The sequence below is a fragment of the Ixodes scapularis genome, unplaced genomic scaffold, assembly GCF_016920785.2.
Source record: "Ixodes scapularis isolate PalLabHiFi unplaced genomic scaffold, ASM1692078v2 PGA_scaffold1__304_contigs__length_218370807, whole genome shotgun sequence".
NCBI lineage: Eukaryota > Metazoa > Arthropoda > Arachnida > Ixodida > Ixodidae > Ixodes > Ixodes scapularis.
In genome coordinates this window covers 119,161,342-119,181,558 of record NW_024609846.1, presented here as the reverse complement: position 1 = coordinate 119,181,558, position 20,217 = coordinate 119,161,342, and the positions used below count along the sequence as shown (strand labels likewise).

Here is a 20,217-nt window from a genome sequence, read left to right as displayed (position 1 = left end):
GCATGATTTCACTTGTATGAATGATGATTTTGAATCTTTGGTTGTGGGTTACGGAGTTTGTATAATAGCTGCAGTTTACCGTCCACCCTCAGGTGCCTTAAATGTTTTTTTCAATTTTCTTGAAGAATTACTTGAGTATGTTATGTCAATAAATCAGAAAATAGTTTTAGTTGGAGACATGAACATTGATCTGTTGACCAATGGACCTGCGAGTGTAGCATTATTAGAAATCGCTCAAGCAAGCGGATGTGAAAATATAATCAGCGTTCCCACTCGCATAACTGAAGGTACGGAATCACTAATCGATATTTGTTTAACGAATTACCAAAGAACTGAGGCCAGATTCACGAAGAGCTTCTTAGTTTACGACAACTTAGCTAAGAAGTTCGTAAGTTAAGAACATCGTAAGAACAGGAGAAATCGGTATTCACGAACGCGTTCTTAAGTGAGAGGAGGAAAGCGACGTTGTCGTACGGAAAAACTAAAACTTACCGGTGCTGTTGCTATGGCGACGGCGTCTTCGGCAGCACGAACAACCAATCGGAGAGCTCGGCATTTGTTCGGAGCCGTTCGGGGCCGTTCGGAGCACGTGGATTTTTCATAACAAACACAGGCGGCCTTTCTGCCACCGCTGGTCTGGGGTTCGTATCCGTGCAGTGAAATGTCGACGCTAACATGATTTAAACTCGCCGGAATGCCGAGGCCGGGATGCGTAACCATCCCCATTGACTGCTACGAACTCGATCGCTACCAAGTCAACACAACTGTCATCGTTGGTAAAAGACGGCCCGCAGTCGTTTGCAGAGCGACGTAGATGGGAACAAATTGCCGCGGCGTTTTTTTCGGCCCCGGAGATGCAGGAGCGAGCCGACGTTAAAAAAGATACGTTTGAACTATGACAGTGTAAGCAAGAGCCACGTAAATGCCTGTTCACACTACGGAACGGACACGCGCGTTTGATCGAAGTGCTGGATTTGCGCTGTTGGACCGCGAATTGATAAGCGATTCGGGACCGATCCTTTACCTCGATGCTGACGTGACACCCAGCGAAGAAAGGTTGGACCGGCATTGCGACCCACGAACTGTTACAGCGATCGACTGTGATCTGCAGTCGTGTCAGAATAAAATGGAATATTAATAACAAAGTGTACATACCATGTTGCGAAGGTAATCCATACGGCGTTTATTTGAGCTTGATATCACACAAAACAGAGATAGAATCGATGAGAGCCCCTTTTCGACGACAGCGTTCGTCACCGTTGCCTCGGAAAACAAGGAGATGACAAGAGGAAGAGATTGACCTCTTAATCTAGAATTGAGGTCAGCGATCAAACTACGCATAATACGGGAAGGGTTCACAAGGGTCGCGCGGGCATATTCCATTCAGCACGGGTCGTGGGCAGACGGTCTTCGCCAAGGACCGTCAGATCATCGCTGCGCCGAGTCGGAGTGCCTGCTAGGCCTATCTGCCGATCGGTCGGAGTCCGTACTCGTGGCCCTTGGAGTTTTTCCCGGGTGTCTGTGGATCCAGCGTTCTTGTTCGTTCGTCGTGGTCTGTTTCAAGTACTTTTTACTTGTTTCTTGCTGCTTGAAGTCGGGACGCGTGAGAAGCGCACGTAGAAAAATAAACATCCGTTGGATGTCGCGACCAACTGAGCGACGCTGTCGGCCATGCTGATTTGATCGTAAGAAGTGCGTAAGACAGCTTCGGAGCTGTCGTAGGATTTCGTCGTAACCTGCGCAAAACTTACGAAAATTTCGTTTCGTGAATACGGATTTGTTCTTAAGTTTTGTCTTACGCACATTTTTGGCGTAAGATCGTTTCGTGAATCTGGCCTCTGATGTATTTTCTGGAGTTCTAACTGCAGATCTGAGCGATCACTTACCGTTTTTTTGCTTCTTCTCCCAACACAATTCACAACAGAAGCTCCTGCGCAATAACCCAGTATTTTCCAGACTCATAAACGCAACCACTTTGGAAGATTTCTATAATCTCGTTTCGACAAAAAACTGGGATGATGTTTTTAAGGAACCTAACCCGACAAAATCTTACGATATTTTTATATCAAAGCTTCAAGAATATTATAATAAAGCTTTCCCAAAAGCGGAGATTAAAAAACATAAAAAGTCAAGGAAGCCATGGGTAACGCTGGAACTTTACAACCGAATCAAAGTACGTGATCAGATGTTTGCAACGTTTATCAAAACTAAAGATAAGAGTTTACTTATGGAATATAAAAAATTCAGAAATAAACTTTCCCTTGACATTAAAAAGGCGAAGATAAACTTTTATAAATCTACGTTCTCTGAAATTTATAAAGACCCAGCTAAGCTGTGGAATACTATGAGAAAACTAATGTCAATAAATCCGGTTTTCATCCCTGAAGAACTTAAAATAGATGGTACTCTATATACGCAAGCTTTATTGGCAGATAAATTTAATACACATTTTCTGTCATCTGGTGCATGTGAATCAGCGACCGTATATGATAACCATTACTCATCTATTCCGGTATTAAGCTCAATGTTTTTAGAACCAACAGATGAAACAGAAGTTCGCAACATACTAATGTCCCTAAAAAATAACTGCGCAAGTGGTGTTGATGATATCAAGGTTGCCGCTATTAAAGCAGTAACGGAGTTAGTGTTGCCTCCTTTTGTTGATCTTTGTAATAAAATATTGGTTTCTGGTATATTCCCAGAAAAAATGAAAATTGCTAAAGTCAGTGTTATCCACAAAGGAGGCCCATATGAGAACCTTAATAATTACAGGCCTATATCTGTACTACCACTTTTTTCCAAGGTTGTAGAAAAAATAATTAATTCAAGATTTTACAGGTTTTTTACTATTAATAATGTTATAACTGACAAACAGTTTGGTTTTCAGAAAGGGAAATCAACCGAATCAGCCCTAATATATATCAAAGATAAAATAATTACTAATATAGAAAATCATGCATATACCATTGGGATTTTCCTGGATTTCAGAAAAGCGTTTGATTCAATAAAACATGAAATTTTTCTGGAGAAACTATCGGTGTACGGAATTAGAGGTAATGCACTAGATTTGATTCGCAGCTATTTATATTCGCGTTCTCAATATACGGTACTTAATGGATTTCAATCTAAACTCGCACCGATAATATATGGCGTTCCGCAAGGTTCCATACTGGGGCCTCTATTATTTCTAATTTATATAAACGATATTGTGAATATACCTGAATCGCGTGATATTATTTTATATGCTGACGATACCAATGTCTTTTTTTCTAGTGGAAATCTGGATCAGCTCGAGGAATTTGCAAATAGTTGGCTCAGTAAATTATTATTGTGGCTAAAGCGCAACCAGCTCAATCTTAACACTAGTAAAACAAAATATGTGTTGTTCAGATCAAAAAACAAACCTATTTCGCGTACATTGAACATCTTTTTTGACGGGGAAAAAATTGAAGGCGTTAAATATCACAAGTTTCTTGGTGTACGGTTTGAAGAAACACTTAGTTGGACTGTACACATAGAAAAATGAGGGTTGATATTTCAAGAGCAATAGGAATATTAAACAAATTCCGAGAGTTACTACCAAAAAGGGTGAAACTGCAATTATATTATTCGCTGGTCTACTCACGCTTACAGTACTGTATGTTAGTATGGGGAACCACTACACAAACGAATAAGGAAAAACTATTTATTTTGCAAAAGAAGGCTGTTCGATTTATTGAGAACCTTAAAAGGTACGAACACTCATTCCCAGCATTTCAAAAGTATAAAATATTAAATATAGATCAAATCCTGCTTCTCAAATTATCTATATTTATTTTTAATAAAACTAGACAAAACGAAGCGCCCTTTCTTTATATCTTCAATGAAACCTCGGCAAATTACAGTCTTAGAAATGCACAGTATACGAAACCCAGGGTTCGAACTAATTACGGTACACAGCGCCTTACATATCTCGTACCAGATTTACTAAACAAACACCCAAACATAGCAGAAATGGCCCAAGCACATATTTCGTTTTTCTATTTTAAAAAAAGGATTGTAGAATATGTACTAAATCACTCATGATCTGCAGTTAGGACGAAGTTGACAGTTGTGTGTGTTGTTGTGTTTGTTGTGGATTTTAAAATTGCTGTATCTTTGTATATTTATTCTGTTTATTTTCCTGTGTCTCCTCCGAGTGCTGTAAAAAAGGGGCTGGAGCCTCGTCAGAAGACAACTCGTCTTCTTTTGCCCCAGCCCCCCAGACCCTTTTTTGTGTCTGAAATAAAAGATACATACAAGATTCACAATATCAAGCCGCAACTGGGGGTATGGGACAGTTCCTTCCATAAAGTCCGTCGGGTTGAGGTTCTCCTTTGCCGCTTAAAGGGCAACTCCGCTCAATTCCGAAGATTTCGGGATAATGAGTGATTTCAAATTAAAAAAGCCCTAGAAAAAGACACTATGTCGTTTGCTTCGCGAAAAATGGGATATATATTTTTAAATCTAATTTTAAACACGAGCGGAAATCGAAACCGAAACTTCGGCTCCGTCCGGTAACATTGGCCTCGGGCCGCCAAGTACATGGCCATCACGTGGTACGAGATGTCACGTGATCCTCGTCCCAACGACGGGTGGGATGGGGGCGGGCGTGCGGCAGGCGTGAGTGTCGTCTGCACCGCACTCTTCGCCACGTTTTGGTGTCTACGGCATTCGACGACGTCTGCACAACTGCGGCATAAGTCTGCGACTCTGCGCACGTGGTGTCCATAGTGTGGACGAAACTCCGAGAGGTAATAATCACAAACGGTGAGACGACGACGGTGGTTGTGACGCGGAAGACGGCGGTAACGGCGGGACCACGGTGGGCGGTTGGTCTGCTCCCAAGAAGCGCGCTGCACAGGCGCGTACGCCAATCACGTGGACACCGCTGAGCGCCGAGAGGCAACGATGCTGACGTCATGCGCTACGCTCGATCGGAGGAGTAAAAAGAAGCAAAAGGGGGCCATGATGATGACGTTTATCTCAATGTTGGATCGAGCGGTTGGAGCGCGTTTTTGCCAACCGCTTCGGGACCGATTTCTCCCAACCGCTTTCACAAACCGCAAAGCGGTAACCAATCACAACGCGACGCTGACGTGACATCAGTGAGTTTCGAAACAAGATGGCACCTGTCGGTGGTGAGGCGTCCAAGGCGGTGTAGTCCTAGCGCTGTAGTCTTAGCTTTCGACAAATGAACGGAGAAACTTGATGTTCACGTCCGTCACTTGAATCCGCCGCGAAAAGAATTGACTCGTAATTTTAACGGGCTTCGCACCGGTGATTTGGTTCGGGTAAGAGTTTGTTTATTATTCCTGGTGCCACAGCCCAAACTCGTTGCCTTGTTAATCTCTGGCTGTAGAACGTCGGAACCCGCCCCTGATCGACCAAATTGTCAGCTTTTTTACCCACTAGGATAGTCGCGTGAACTATAGAAAGCTTTCGACACCGTGCATGACCACCACGAAGGCCGACAGAGACGTCGTGAGCTTGATTGCGTAGCCAACGCACTACCGCGGAGGGGGCAGGGTACCTGCGCTAGCTCGACCTGTAACGTTTACTACTAATAAAATAAATAAATGGAACCTACTCAAGGCATAAAGTGTACGTACCAGACAATTCAGAGGTAATCCATACGGCGTTTATTTGAGCTTAATGTCAAACAAACAGTAGACTCGATCGACGAGCGAGTGACGAGAGGAGAGTCCACCACCAACGAAGTCACGACCGGCTAGCACCGAACACATTCCCCCGTACCACGGTCCACTCCACCGCTCACAACTTTGAAAATGATAAAAGCGAACAACGAGGTGGGAAAACTGTCCCTCCATCCCGAAAACAAGGTCAGCTATTCATGCGGGAAGGGTCCACTTCGAAGAAAAAGTCGGGGGCATCCTGTTCTGAGTCAGCAAGGCGCGCCTAGCTGGGCTTTGCGTGTGGGCGAAGTCGAGGGAATCACAGGCCAGTTTGGCGGGTCCATGCTTCTTCTTTCGCTGCCTGAACTTGTGATGCGCGCGAACATCCCGGAGAAAAATATTCCGAGTGCCAAAATAGTAAAACTTTGGATTTGGATCTTGAATTAAAGTGGATTTTGGATTGTAAAACAGGGTTGCCAAACGCAAGTCTCAAAAGATCACGCGTGATCGCCGAGAAACCGCAAAACGCCTCTCGGTGTGTCTGAACGGGGTCGCTCGCCAACCGCATCCGCGACCGCTTCGCGAACGCGGATCCGCTTCCAGTGTGAATGCGCCATAAGAGTGTGTCATACCCGTTTGACTCATTTGCACCTGCTCTGTGGTGAGGATGTTAAACTTTGCGACAAGTGTGGGAAAGATATGACTGTTTTGCACATCCTGTGGCATTGCAAAGCTTTAAACCAAGAGCGCCGAAAATGTTTTCCAGATCTTTTTTGAGATCACCTCCCCTTTCATCCATATTTTCTGCTTGGCGATCAACCATTGGTACCATTCGATCGAGTTTTAAATTTCCTTCATAACACTGGCCTTTTACACCAGCTGTAACGTGCAGTTCTTTTAGATTACACCTCTAAGCCCTTTGGGAAAACCCCTGTTTGGCGCAATATGGCCTAAGTTTCTCTTGCGCCATAAAACCCCAAATCATCAGCGGTCGCGACGACACACGGACGTTTATTTTTCTACGTGCGCTTCTCACGCGTCCCGACTTCAAGCAGCAAGAACGAAGTAAAAAGTACTTGAAACAGACCAGGACTAACAAGAACGCTGGATCCACCAACACTCGGGAAAAGCTCCAACGGCCACGATTCCACCGAACGCGACCAAGCGAGCGGGGCAGTTAGGCTTAGCAGGCACTCCGCGACTCGGCGACCATCTGCCCACGACCGGCTGGCGTGCTGAATGGAATATGCCCGCGCAACCCTTGTGAACAATTCCCGTATTATACTTTGATCGCTGACCTCAATTTTAGATTAAAGGCCGACGACCAGACTCGATATTCTGCAAGGCAGAAGATCATCCTCACCATGGGGGAGGACGAAACGGGCAACGGTGGACAGTGTGGAAGGGGGGAAAGGAGGAAGCAAGGGAAAAGTGGAAAGCGCGAACTGGTCTTCGGTCTTTAAAGGGGCACTGACACCCCAAAGGTCGTATTCTTTTTTATTGTCTAAAACGATGCAAGTTGTAGTCATAGACACGCAAAAAAAACCGCATCGCGAAAAAAAATATCCCCGCGCGCGCGCGCGCCTTTTTATTTTTGGCGTTTATATTTCCCGCGCTAACCTCCTTGCTTCTTTTGATCGGTGACGTCAAAAATCAGGAAATTTAGAAGCTTTGTAGGCGACATTTCTATAACATTTAGTAACGGCAATCGTAAAACATGTTTTTTAACGCAATAACGAACGCACTACGGCCTTTCTTTTTGAAATACCAAAAATCAGATTTCGGTGTGATGTCGCTTCCTGAATTTGTGTTCTCCCTCGGAAACCTTGGCGGTGCTCGAGCAGAGGCTTATCGCCGAGTCGGGGAAGAAACCGGTTTTTCCCCGCGCCGGCTCCCTTCTATCCCGCCTGCTCACCTTCTCCTCTCTACGGGTCGCGGTAGCAACGGCGCTTTGCTTCACAGCGTGGTGCGGAGGTCCGAAAGAAAGTCGAGTCGCAGGAGACCGCAAAATTTGACTCACTGCGCTGGCGCGGATCGCGCGGGAACTTCAAATTCGGCATTTGGAAATTGTTTTTTTAATTCACAAATACTGAATTCCCTAATTTCGAATTTTGAGGGTAATGTCCCGGCATCATTTTCAATCGTTTCGGATAATAAAATAAATTACGATTTTGATGTGTCAGTGCCCCTTTAAGAGGTCAATTTCTTCCTCTTGTTATCTCCTTGTTTCCCGAGGCATCGGTGACTCTCGCCGGTGAAAAAGCAGTGAATCTCCGGCAGACGCAGGAAAGGTAAAGCAGCCATCGCTTTGACTAGCAGACGTAAAGCAGACGACGTTAACTGCGCCAACCTGCCGACGCCGTTAAATAATGAGGGGTCTCGCCGCACACGAAAGGAGAGAAAAAATATTTGGGAGGGAACTTGCGGACACTAACACGCCTCTCGGTTCTTAGCAAACAAACCTCGGCGCCTTGGGACACCACGCCAGTGAGTCCTTTGACTTCCCTCCTTGATGCGCGTCTGCTAGTTGTTAGAGAAAAACAACGTACCGCTCGAGTTATTTCGTCTGCCCTCTCTGAAAGGCGAAGTCGAGCTCGCTCGTATAGACCTGCACTTCCGAAAGTCGCAGGAAAGGTAAGACAGACGCAAACGACGTTGCGAGCAGACGACGTTGCAAAGGAGCAGACGATCCGCTCAATAGGGGGTCGCGATCAGTCAATCAGGGCTCGGCGTTCTGACGTCACCGCGACTTCCTTTCTCATGCGCAGAAGACGAAAATGAGCCCACTTGCGAGGCGTATAGCTATGTTCTTAAAGTTTACCCATGAAGGCTTTGCAATCCCTCCTTCTTTGTCAACCTTTCTGGTTTTCCATAGACTGTAAAGCCCTAGAACGACAAGCGTGTCGAGCACATTATCTAGTTGCTCTAAAAAATGTGAATAGCGAAGAAGTTTCTCTTCCACCTCGAAATCTTTCTTCAATGTTCTTTTGAAAACATCCCAAAAGAAAAACGCATCTACACAAATTACAAAAGCATGTGTAATTATCTCGGTAGTCTTGCAGAGCCCCAGTCCATGGACCATTCTTCCTCAATGCCTCTGGACTCAAGCCACTCCTTCACCGGCACAGTTCGCGAATGGAAGCGAAATAATTTTTTTTTTTTTTTTGCATTTTGGCGGAATCGGCATTCTCGTAATTTTTTCATTTGGTCCATATTACAGTTTTGTGGAGGATCAAACGGGCTTAGTCGGTATAACGGTTCAGGGAACAACGTTCTTAATAGCTGCTTTACTAGACTTATTTTAGAGCAATACTCTAGAAAAGCCTGATCAAATCTATCTTTTAGGTAATCTAAGGTGTCTGCTACTTCCTTATAAAAACCCCGCAACTTTCCGATATTATGCGAGACCTCCAATCGGTTCTTAGGTTCAATATAGTTTGTCAAAAATAATTTCTTACAAATTTTAAGGAATGGGTGTTGTGGTATGAGCTAATTGCAATTAATTGCCTCACAAAAATATGACCTTGGCTAAGACCACCGTCTTCTATAAAACGAAATAAATCAGATCTTCTCATCGGTTCATGGGAAGACCTCCAAATAAATGTGACAAATATCCTATTGAACATATTGTCTGTCGTCCTTGAACAGTGTAGGATCTGGAGGAGGTACGTCAGTTTTGACGAGAAAAAGATGGTGCAAACGGCAGCTCGACCAAAGACTGAAAAGTACCCCATGTTCCACATACGCGCAGCCGATTTAACACTCATTCCGACGCTGTCCCACATAGACTTCGCGTTGTCCGTAGCACTTAAAGGCACCCTTAAAAGTTGCAATTTGCTTGTTGACCATGCAATGTCTACAAATTTAGATGGCATTGTCCCCCACTCCCCACACCAGGAGCCACAACTTTTGTCATTGTTAGTCTGAAACACATGAAATTGCATTTAGTATGCTAGGTTTATCGGAGCACACCAACACCAGATCGTCTGCATATGTGAAAATTTTCCCCTCGCAACCGCGGAGAGGACACCTTGAACTATGTGGTTGTTTATGATGTTTCTGCAGAGTAGTTCCAAATACAAGTCGAAGAGTAAGGGTGAGAAGGGGCAACCCTGACGCACCAAGCGTTGAGCCTGAATGGTCTTTGAGAGAGATCCGTTCATAAGCACCTTAGTCGTAATATCGTTGTAACAAAGTCCCACGCCTTTCTCAACTATTTCGCCTACTTTTATATATTTCAGAAGAGTAAAAAGGAAATAATGTTCCACCCTGTCGAAGGCTTTTGAAAGATCAATTTGCAATATTGCAGCTGTTTCACAAGTTCTTTCGCATATTTCTAATATAGGCCATAGAATGTGAAGGTTTGTCTGGATATTTCTTCCTTTTACGGAGCAAGTTTGGTGGTCTCTTACAACCGAGGATATCACACATTTCAGTCGAGCAGCGAGCAGGCGGGCGAATATTTTATAATCGCAATTTAGAAGGCTAATCGGTGTGTAGCCGCCAACCTGCTGTAGCTTGTCTGGATCTTTCGACTTCGGAATAAGTATTGTGTGAGCTTTTCGGAACGATGGTGGTAAGACCCCTTTTTCATATGATTCGTTGAATACACGAAGTACTGGTGCAAGTTATTTTTTCCATTTCTTAAAGAAACTTGCCGGCTGGCCATCTGGACCGGGAGTCTTTCGACTTTTTATCTCAACGATGTTAGTTTCAATTTCTTCAACCGTCAGGGCCCCGTTTAGGCTCATGCATGGTCACATCGCTATGCAGGGTCGGTACTGCAGATATTATTTCATCTTGTCTTGGGTGTGTAGGACTGGACTGTTGTGAAAAAAGGTATTCGTAGTGAGATACAAAAGCGTCTTTGATATCCCTTTCATCAGTCAGGAGCGTCCCATTTTATTGTAGGAGGGAGACTAATTTCTTTTTGGCATACTCCCTTTTCGCGTGTAGATATTGTTTCGTTAGTTGTTCTGCTTCAATTACTTGCAGGGTTAGTTTTCTTGCAGCAGCACCTTCATAACGTCTCGTGTCATGATCTTGTAGTTATTTTTTTATGTTTTTAATTTCTTTTTTGTATGGCCCGGGATGGAGGCACTCAAGTTGGAGTAAGTATAGCATGTCACTACTCAGGCGTCTTTTTTCAGCTTTCTCGTAAAATCTTGTGACTGAGGAAATTTCGATGCCAATTTTTCTTATTCCAAGTTTAAATGACTCCCATTTCTGGCAGCACACATCTTGCGTCAGTGTGAGTTCGTCTATCATATGGTTTTACCCTTTCTTTAATTGAAGTCCTCATTATCAAGCAACCTTTCATTCATTTTCCCGAGTGACCATAACTTTGACTTATGTTTTTTATTTTTTTTTTTTTTTTAGTCTACGTTTACCACGGGATACGACGGTCGGAGGCGAGGGTTTTCAACGCTCTCCGATGCTATGAAAACCCTCGCCCCCCAAGGTCATTCCGGAAGTCCGCACGTCGGTTCGGAAGGTTTCGTCGTACATGTGTTTCGCGCTTTACTGATCCTGAAACACAGATTCGACCTAAGCGTGCGTGGGATGACCCTTGGAAGTGCGTGTATTTAAGTGAGCTATCTATTGTCGATGAATGAAACATGTCACAATCGCAAATAGTAGCCTTTTAGAATATCTGTACTGTGGTCTTCAATTTTCCTAGTTGTTCTGTCTCTAACATTCAAGACACAGTTAAAATCACTTAGTACAATTACGGTAAGCCTAGTGTCAGCATGAATTCTCACTTTAGTAAATAATAATTCTCTCTGCTTCACATCATTGTAGGCATACACTACAATGATGCGCCGAGGAAGGTTGTAAATAAGTACGTTATCGTCTAAAAGTCTACCGGCACCTGCACTTTCAAGTACGCTGCACATCCTGTACTGCAGATCTTTTTTAAACAAAATAGCACAACCGGCCGAATAATCAATTGCTCGACAGTGGAATATAACATAGCAATTCATGCGCACACTATTAGCCGAAAACAAAGAATTGTTCTCTGAAACTTTAGTTTCTTGCAGGGTTACTATATTACAGTTATAGGTCTCTAGAAGGCCAAAAAGTTGGTACTGTTTTTTGGTTGGATTGATTCCTCGGACACTGAGGGTAGAAATACTAAATGGGCTTGCCTGGGCGGTGCCACCAATTACTATAGTCTTGTTTAGAGTTAGTTTCCGGCCGGGCTAGACTTGTTTTCGCTCGATCTTTAAATTTAGGCTTTCCTCTTTGTTCTTGTAGGTCCAAGCTTGTCTGCGGCTCTTGTGTTACTGACAAGTCAACTACGGGTGTTCCAGGCTCGGCAATAGTATGTCGTTCAGTCGCCGTCAGTTTGGGTTTTTTTTTTTTTGCATACCCAGTCATCTTTCATCTCAGTCTCTGTGGTTTTTGGTGGTTGTATCGGTTACTTTCTGGAGTCCTTACTCTTCTTAGGTGGGACGTCGTCGTCGAGGCTTGCTTGTAACCCTTGCCCCGGGCATGCCTCCTTATCGACGTTGAGAGCCTGTTCTGCAGATAGTTGTACTGAAACCTCAGCATTGGACATAGTAACCTCCCTGTGTGTGTCAGAATGGTCCTGAGGGGAGCAATCATCGTTGTTGCCCATCTCCTTTACGTCCATGATGTGTTCGTTGTCGTCAGCTTCCGGCGATGACTTTCCTAGAAGCTTCGATGCACACATAACCACGCCTTCCTCGCTCTCGTGCCCATGACGCCAGCAGTTATGGCATTGTGGGGTGCGACACTGTCTGCGAATATGACCGATGGATTTACATCGTAGACAGAGAGGAGGGCGTCCAGGGATGACCACCAGCGTGTTCATCCCAAAGGTGGTCAGAGTATGCGGTACCTTGTCCACCGTGAGGTGTTCTTTTAGGACCAGTGTCACCAGACGTGCCAGCATTTCTGTTTCTTCAAGGTCTGAAAACCGCGACCTCTCTCTTTTGATGTCTTTGACCGTGCCAAACGACTCAAGGACTTTCTTGATTTCGCTGTCTGGCAGAGGAATTGGAAGCCATAGAAGCTTCAGCTTTATTTCTTTCTTGCAGTGGTCAATAATAAGGCATCTTTTTTGTTTCACGAGTAGCTCCTCACATGCCTTGATCTTGACTTTGGCTGCTCCATTTGCAAAGACTGCAATCCAGACGTGGCTCATTTGGTGTGGGCCCAAGCCTATTAGGTCTTTCCGATCAATGATCGAAAAATGCATATCCTTGAAGTCTGTTGCTTAATTTGTACGGACGTCCTGTCATATCAGCATGAAGAAATAAAGAATTGGTGACAAACATACCTGAAGGTAGACGAGGAAGAATGATCCTGTACTCCTGGGAGCTTTCCGTTGCCCATTGAAAAACCCGGCCACCAAGTGCCGTCGAACTGCTCTCATTGGAGCTCGACTTGCTTCGCTCACGAAGAGCCACGTAGCGAGTGTTCCGGTACCCGGGACGAACCCGGGTTTCTAGAATTAATTTTGACTGAGGACAAGGCAAAAAGTCCGCCTCACTTTCTAACACTTCGTCGTCTTCCTGAGCTACTGAGGAACTCGCTCCTCAGTAATAATTCAGCCGGTAAATTGCAAGTTGGAAAGTTTGCTGCCGATTTTCCTCCAGCAAAAGCACTCCCGGGTCGAAGTCGGGAAGCACCACGCATTGGCGACGTTCGCGCCTAGTAAAGAAATCGTACGCGTGCATATTCAACTCGAAGTAGACACGTCGTGCTTGACGTTTGCGCGAGCGATGTCTTTAGCCACGAGAAGGGAGCGACAGCTCGGCGACGTCTTCGTGCCAATCGGCCTGGTGGTCGGGCGTGTCGTACGGGATGAATACCAATTCTTTTGATCAGTCCCAGATTTCGCTCTTAAAGGCAGACAGAGTTCGCCGGTACCGCGAACGACAGTTCTGAAGTAGAGGTCGTCCGCTGCCACCGCCGTCCCCACGAGTCCCACGATACGCGAAACGACGCACGCACAGAATGCTTCCGGTTCTCCGTGGAACTTTTTGTTTTTTTCAATCAACGTATGTGCAGCTTTTTAGAAGCCACAAAAAATAGGTTTCATATTTTTTTCTATTTTCAATATTGAGGGTGTGCCTTCAGGGACCAACGACTTTGATTAAAGTTGGTGGTCGCTTCGCTACCTTAGAAAACGGCCCGTGACCACGGAAAAGAGAGTGAGCGAGACTCGAACCGGCCAGTTCTTGATCGGCGGTTTTCGGGCGGAAAGAAACCGAATTTCGAGCCGCAAATTGTGTTCTGGGTAGTTGGGCTCTCATATGTCATGTACAACTAAAAACCTCGGCGAGCAGAAATCCCCTGTCAGTGTCTCTTTAAGTCACAACAGAAGCGCGAGCCCACAGTGGGCGAGCCGTCAGCTTCGCAGACCGGGCTCTGGCCCGTACCTGCACTGGTACGGGCCAGACCGCGGGCCATGGGCCGGCCCGGCCCGCAGACCGGGCTCTGGTTTCACGGCTACATACCTGAAGGGCCCGGACCGGGTACGGTCCTTGCATTCAAGTTTACAAGGCAGGCCAAAGCGAACCAAACCGGCCATTACTTTTTTTTTTTTTTTTTTGCGATATATTTTTTGAAGCGTCTTTGGGAAGTTGGGAGGGGAAAACAGTGGGGGATAAACAGATGCTGAAGCATGTGTGTGTGCGTGTAGGTTTTGTAGGTTTCGGTTTGTGTGCAGCGAATGCTCTTCCAGAGGACCAGCGGCGCTGCGTTCCTTTTCGCCCATTGACACGCGCACATCCGCGCCTCCACAATGCGCACCCTCGCCGGCGTAAACTATCGGTACGTACGAGTGCGTGCATCCCCAATATGGTTGAAGAGGTTCCACTCAGGGGTGCTTTTCCTGAACAATTTATCGCAGACCACTGCAAAAGACGGCGATATTGTTTTATATTCTTTTAGGTCGTACGCAGCGGTAGTGGGCAATTGTAGTGTAGCCGATTGATTAAGCAGAGTAAGCAGGGAACGCCGACATGGCAGTACCATTCTCATCGTCTTCTTCTTTCTTTATTCACCTCATCACTTCTTTATTCACATCAAGCACTACATTCCCCCTCTCTTCAAGGAAATGTACACATCAATATAAACAAACTAAAATAAGAAGTACTAAAATGAATGAACTAAATTTAGTCAGTTCTGAGTGCAATGATTATGGCACTGTGTGCCCAAATCTTTCTGGAGGCCTTCGCTCTCTGCTGCTCCGACGAAGGGGCTGCGTTTGCTGCGTTTGCGGTCCTTGCTGGTCAACGTCTGGTGCATTTGACATCAGCTGTTCTCCCGCCAAAGAGAAATTGTCTGGCTGGAGTGTATTATCGGCTTGGAACCACGAAGTCGCTGGTGACAGGCTGTTCTCTTCCTCGGAAGTAATCTGCGGCAGGACTTCCTGTGGAACTTTGGAAAGCTTACTGGCGTTCCAAACCTTGAAATCATCGAGCAGGAAGGCATTTTGTCCTCGGTGATCTAGGATTTTTCGCGATTTGAATATCATAAGTCACCTTTGGCGTGATGTCCTGGCAGTTTTACACGGACATAATCGCCTGGCTGAAGGGCAGGCTTGCGTGCGCCTGTCTTAAAGGGGTCGTGAAACGAAATTTTAGCGCCGATCTTGTTGCATAAATATGGGCTAGGGACAGGCACCACCTCGGAAATATAAATATTGCGCTGTAAAACACAGGAGAACTAATTTTAAACATAATTAAACGATTTCAAATTCTCATCTGGTGGATGGGGCAAGTTCTCGTGACATCACTTGTGGCATAATAGCAGTGCCGTTCTGCGGCAATACGGCGTGCCGGCAGAATTCGCCTAGGCCTGAAGGCGTTTGCAAAGCCTTGGCGGAGAAAGCCAAAGCGTATTTGGCCACAGTGAGCTCGTTCTCGTTGCGGCTCTTTGCACGAGACGACCCGAGCATGCTTCTGGCACGGCCGGTATTAGTTGCTGCGAGTCGCGAGCTGCGAGCCGACGTTAAAAAGGATATGTTTGAACTACGAGGGTGTCAGCAAGAGCCACGCAAATACCTGTTCACACTCGGAGCGGACACGCGCGTTTGATCGAAGTGCTGGATTCGCTCTGTTAGACCGCGTTTCGGTAAGCGCTTCTGGACCGATTTTTTACGATTGCAACTCGATACTGACATGACACTCGGCAAAGAAAGGTTAGACCGATATCGCGTAGCTCCCACAAACTGCTATAGCTCGACAGTGACGTAGCGTCGAGTCAGAATAAAAAAGTGTACATACCGAGTTGCGAAGGTAATCCGTATGGCGTTTATTTGAGCTCTATATCACACAAAACAAGGAGATAGAATCAATGAGAGTCCCTTTTCGACGACAGCGACAGCGGAAAACAAGGAGATCGAGATGACAAGGGGAAAATATTGACCTCTGAAATTTAGTTCAGGGATCAAACTACTCATCCGGTAAGGGTCCACAAGGGTCGCGCGGACATATTCCATTCAGCACGCCAGCCGGTCATGGACAGACGGTCTTGGCCAAGGACCGCCGGAGCAACGGTGCGCCGATTCGATGTTGCTGCTAGGCGTACTATATTCTGCCGAGCTCGCTCGGTCGGCAGAACCGTGGCCGTTGTAGCTCTTCTCGTGTGTTTGTGGATCCTGCGTTCTTGATCGTCGTGGTCTGTTTTAAGTACTCCTTCCTTTTTTCTTGCTGGTTGAAGTCGGGACGCACGAGAAGAGCACGTAGAAAAATAAATGTCCGTTGGTGGCCGATACCAAGTAACTGAGCGACGCTGTCGGCCTTGTTGATTTGATCGTAAAAAGTGCGTAAGACAGCTTCGGAGCTGTCGTAGGATTCTGTCGTAACCTGCGCAAAGGTTACGACAATTTCGTTTCGTGAGTACGGGTTTTCTCTCAAATTTGTCGTACGCACTTTTTTCGTCGTGAGTTCGCTTTGAGAATCCGGCCTCAGAGCTGGTTTTGTCAGTGCTGCCGTGGTTGTCGACCTGCCGTGGTGCAGCGTGCGTGCAGCCCTTGCACATCTCAAACGGCCACGTTGTCACAGGTTGGATGGATGGATGAATACGGCTGAGCCCTTTGGATCGGGCGGTAGCTTACACCACCTAGCCATTTTGTTTTACCATTTAAGCTTAGAACATTTAAATGTGAAATCTATATTCACTTGGTGGCGCGTCGTAAATCGTCGACGCGCCACCAAGTGGCAACGCTCGTAACCACAACATTCACGCCGTAGCCTTTCCCGTCTGGCACAAGTGACGTCACGAATGCGCCCAATATCCCAAGACGCATCGCGCTCTCCGATGGCCGATTTTTGAGCGCGCGCCCAATCGGGCCCATTAGGGTGAAAAATATAGCCATCCGGTCAAAATACAAACGCGCGATTATGATTTATGAATATCATTGATCATATTGAACCTATTTCTGACAATAATAGGTGTATTTCAAGTTTCGCTTCAGTATCCCTTAAAGTCCACGCACTTTTGTGAGGCGCGCTGATTTTTCTTGACTCGTTCTCTCAGCTCACTCATTGCTGCTGTCGGATCAGTGGAGAAGTTTTCCGATGGCCATCCAACAATATTCTGCTTCGCTCGGGGGTGTCTGTTGTGCAAAAAATATACAGGTGATACGCCAGTGGTTGAGTGAGGCGTTGCACGGTACATTCCGATGTATTCAGTTAGCGCTTCCTCAAGGTTTCGTTGCTCAAGTAGTGCCAGCTGGATAAATCCTTTCCTAACTCGGTTGAACCTCTCGATTAGGCCGTTTGCCTGCGGGTAGTATACGGATGAAAAACTGTGACGAATGCCACGTTCCCGTAAGAAATCCTCAAAATCTGCCGATGTAAATTGGCTTCCGTGATCGGAGACGATCTCAGTCGGCTACCCTTCCCGACTGAAGAGAGTCAACAGGAATGTCGTCACTGTGTCAGACGTCACAGTACTGGCAAAAGAACTTTCAGGCCAGCGGCTGAAATAATCCATGACGGTTATAACGAGTCGATGTCGCTGTGCTGTCCTCTCGATTAGCCCAACAATGCCAATACCAATCTTCTCCCAGGGATGCGCGGAAAGTGGTATGGGATGCAGAGGAGCCGGAGATGTCTTTGCAGAGTTGTCTGCTGTCTGGCAAATCAGACAACCACGAACAGCGTGTTCCACTTCGGCCATCCATGGCTGGCCACCAATACCACTCTCTCAACCTTTGTTTTAATCGTACTATTCTCGAGTGTGAGTCGTGACCCAGGGCGATGACCTTGGTAGTCAACGTAGATGGGACGACAACCCGTTCTCCACGTAGAAGTAAGCCATCCCCCTCTGAAAGCTCACATTGCACTTGGTAGTATGGTAAAAATTCCCTACCTAGTTTACCTTTCGATGGCCATGCTGTAGAAAGAAAATGCTTAAATTTTTTAATCACCACATATGCAGATGTTGCAATCTGGATGTCCTTCTTGGAGATAGGATGTTGAGTTACGGCCGAAATAACTTCCCTCATCCAGATTATCAAGTGATGTGGCAGGTAATGGTAGTCGGGAAAGAGCATCTACGACGACGTTGTCCTCACCCTTCTTGTAGCACACAACAAAGTTATAGTTCAGTAGACGTGCGGTCTATCGAGCAATTCTGAGTGAACGGTAACCCGTGCCTTGAGAACTCAACAAGGTGGTAAATGCTTGATGGCCCGTGTAGAGGGTCAATGGTCGTCCCCAAAGGTACACATGCCAATGTTCTAGAACCCAAACAGATGCGAGGGCTTCTCGTTCTCCAACAGAGTATTTGCGTTCTGCTGGTGAAAGTGTTCGTAAAGCAAATGCAACAGTTCGAAGGTTGGATCCGCCAGCTTGCTGGAGGACAGCACCAATTCCGTATCCAGATGCGTCTGTAGTAACAAGTACTGGCAATTCTGGATTGAACATGGAGAGTGCTTTGCAGCTGGAGATCAGCACTTTAACCCTCTCGAAGCACAGCTGTGCTTCCTTTGTCCACACGAATGCCTTCTCACCAAGCAGTAGATCTCTCAGCGGTTCAACTTCGTCCGCGCAATTACGAAGAAATCTTGAGTAGTATCCTGCAAGTCCTAAAAAGGAGCGCAGGGAATGAAGATCCGTTGGCATAGGCGCGTCCTGTATAGCTTTGACGTTCGCTTGCAGAGGAATTATACCTTCTTGAGCGACAGTATGCCCAACGAACGTCAAGTTCGGGACTCCAAAGACACATTTGTCATCGAGTTTTAGGCCAGTTTCAGAGATTCGCTGCAAAACCTTCAGCAGGTTCTTTGCGTGGTCATCTGTGCCAGATTCGAAGATGATGATGTCGTCGAGATAGCGAAGGACACCACTACATCCGTGAAATATGTCAGACATCATCTTCTGGAACGCTGAGGGTGCAGATGCCAGGCCAAAGCATAGTCATTTGAAGCGGTTATGACCTTGATGCGTGATAAATGCAGTGAGGTCACGGCTTTCCGGTGCAAGAAGGACTTGACGGTAAGCTGCTGTTAGGTTCAGTTTTGAGGATACCTTGGCCCCATTCAAAGCATTCAGCAGCTCTTCCGTGTTTGGTAGTGGAAAGCAATCTACAACGATTGCTTTGTTTGGAGCACGGAGATCCACGCAGAGCCGTAACTTCCCATATATTTTTTTTTTTCTGACAACGACAATGGGCGATACCCATTCAGATGCGCTGATCGGTTCGATAATGTTCATTTCTAGTAAGCGCTGAAACTCTTTCGATACTTCATCCCGAACAGTAAGTGGTAATCGACGGAGTTTTACAGCAACAGGTGGGACTTCTTTCTTCACCTTGACCTGATGTTCGTATACCCTAGCTTGCCAGACCTATTCCTGGGGTGAACAGGTGGGCATATGTAGAGTCCACGATGTAAGTCAAGTCGGTTGAAACTGGAGCCGACGTTTCCATACTGTAGAGTTGATCCTTCAATGCGGAGAGGCAAAGCAGATAGTCTATCCATTCCCATATCAGTGTTGTCCCTTGTGCCACGACGCAAAGCACAAGTGGTGCTAAGGAACCCTTGTACGTGACAGTTGCCACATAACATCCAAGTAATGGGATGCGCTGCCTTGAGTAGTTCTGTAGTTGCACTGCAGCTGGTTGAAGTGGGTGCTTGGTAGAAAATTTCTTCTGGTAGGTTTCATGTGAAATAATAGAAACCGCAGAATCAGTGTCCAGAAGGAACTTGATATTTTGGTCTTCCACTTGCATTGTCACATAAATTCCGGAGTTGCAAACTTCTGCAACTTCCAAGACTTTTGTGACAGGATCGGTTTCTTTTCGTGTCTCACACAAACTCGAGTTTTCGTTGTTACTGGTGGTGTGAGAGCTAACCACCTCCCTCGCTGACGCCATACTCCGACAAACAGAGCTTAGATGTCCTTGCTTTTTGCATTTTGCGCAAGTCTTGTTTTTTGCTGGATAAGTAGCAGCATTTGCTAGATGATCTGCTGAGCCGCAGTGATAGCATGTTTTTTTGTTGACGGGCTGAGGAGTCAACTCCTTGTTGATATTTTTGCTTGGAGTTCTTTCCTCTGACTTTTCGTAGCTTTCAGAC

At 46.0% G+C, this 20,217-nt stretch overlaps 1 pseudogene; it reads right to left on the bottom strand.

The window, feature by feature from the left end:
- Nucleotides 1-9,298: 9,298 nt before the first annotated feature.
- LOC120837563 lies at nt 9,299-9,778 on the bottom strand (annotated as a pseudogene).
- Between the last annotated feature and the right edge of the window lie 10,439 nt (nt 9,779-20,217).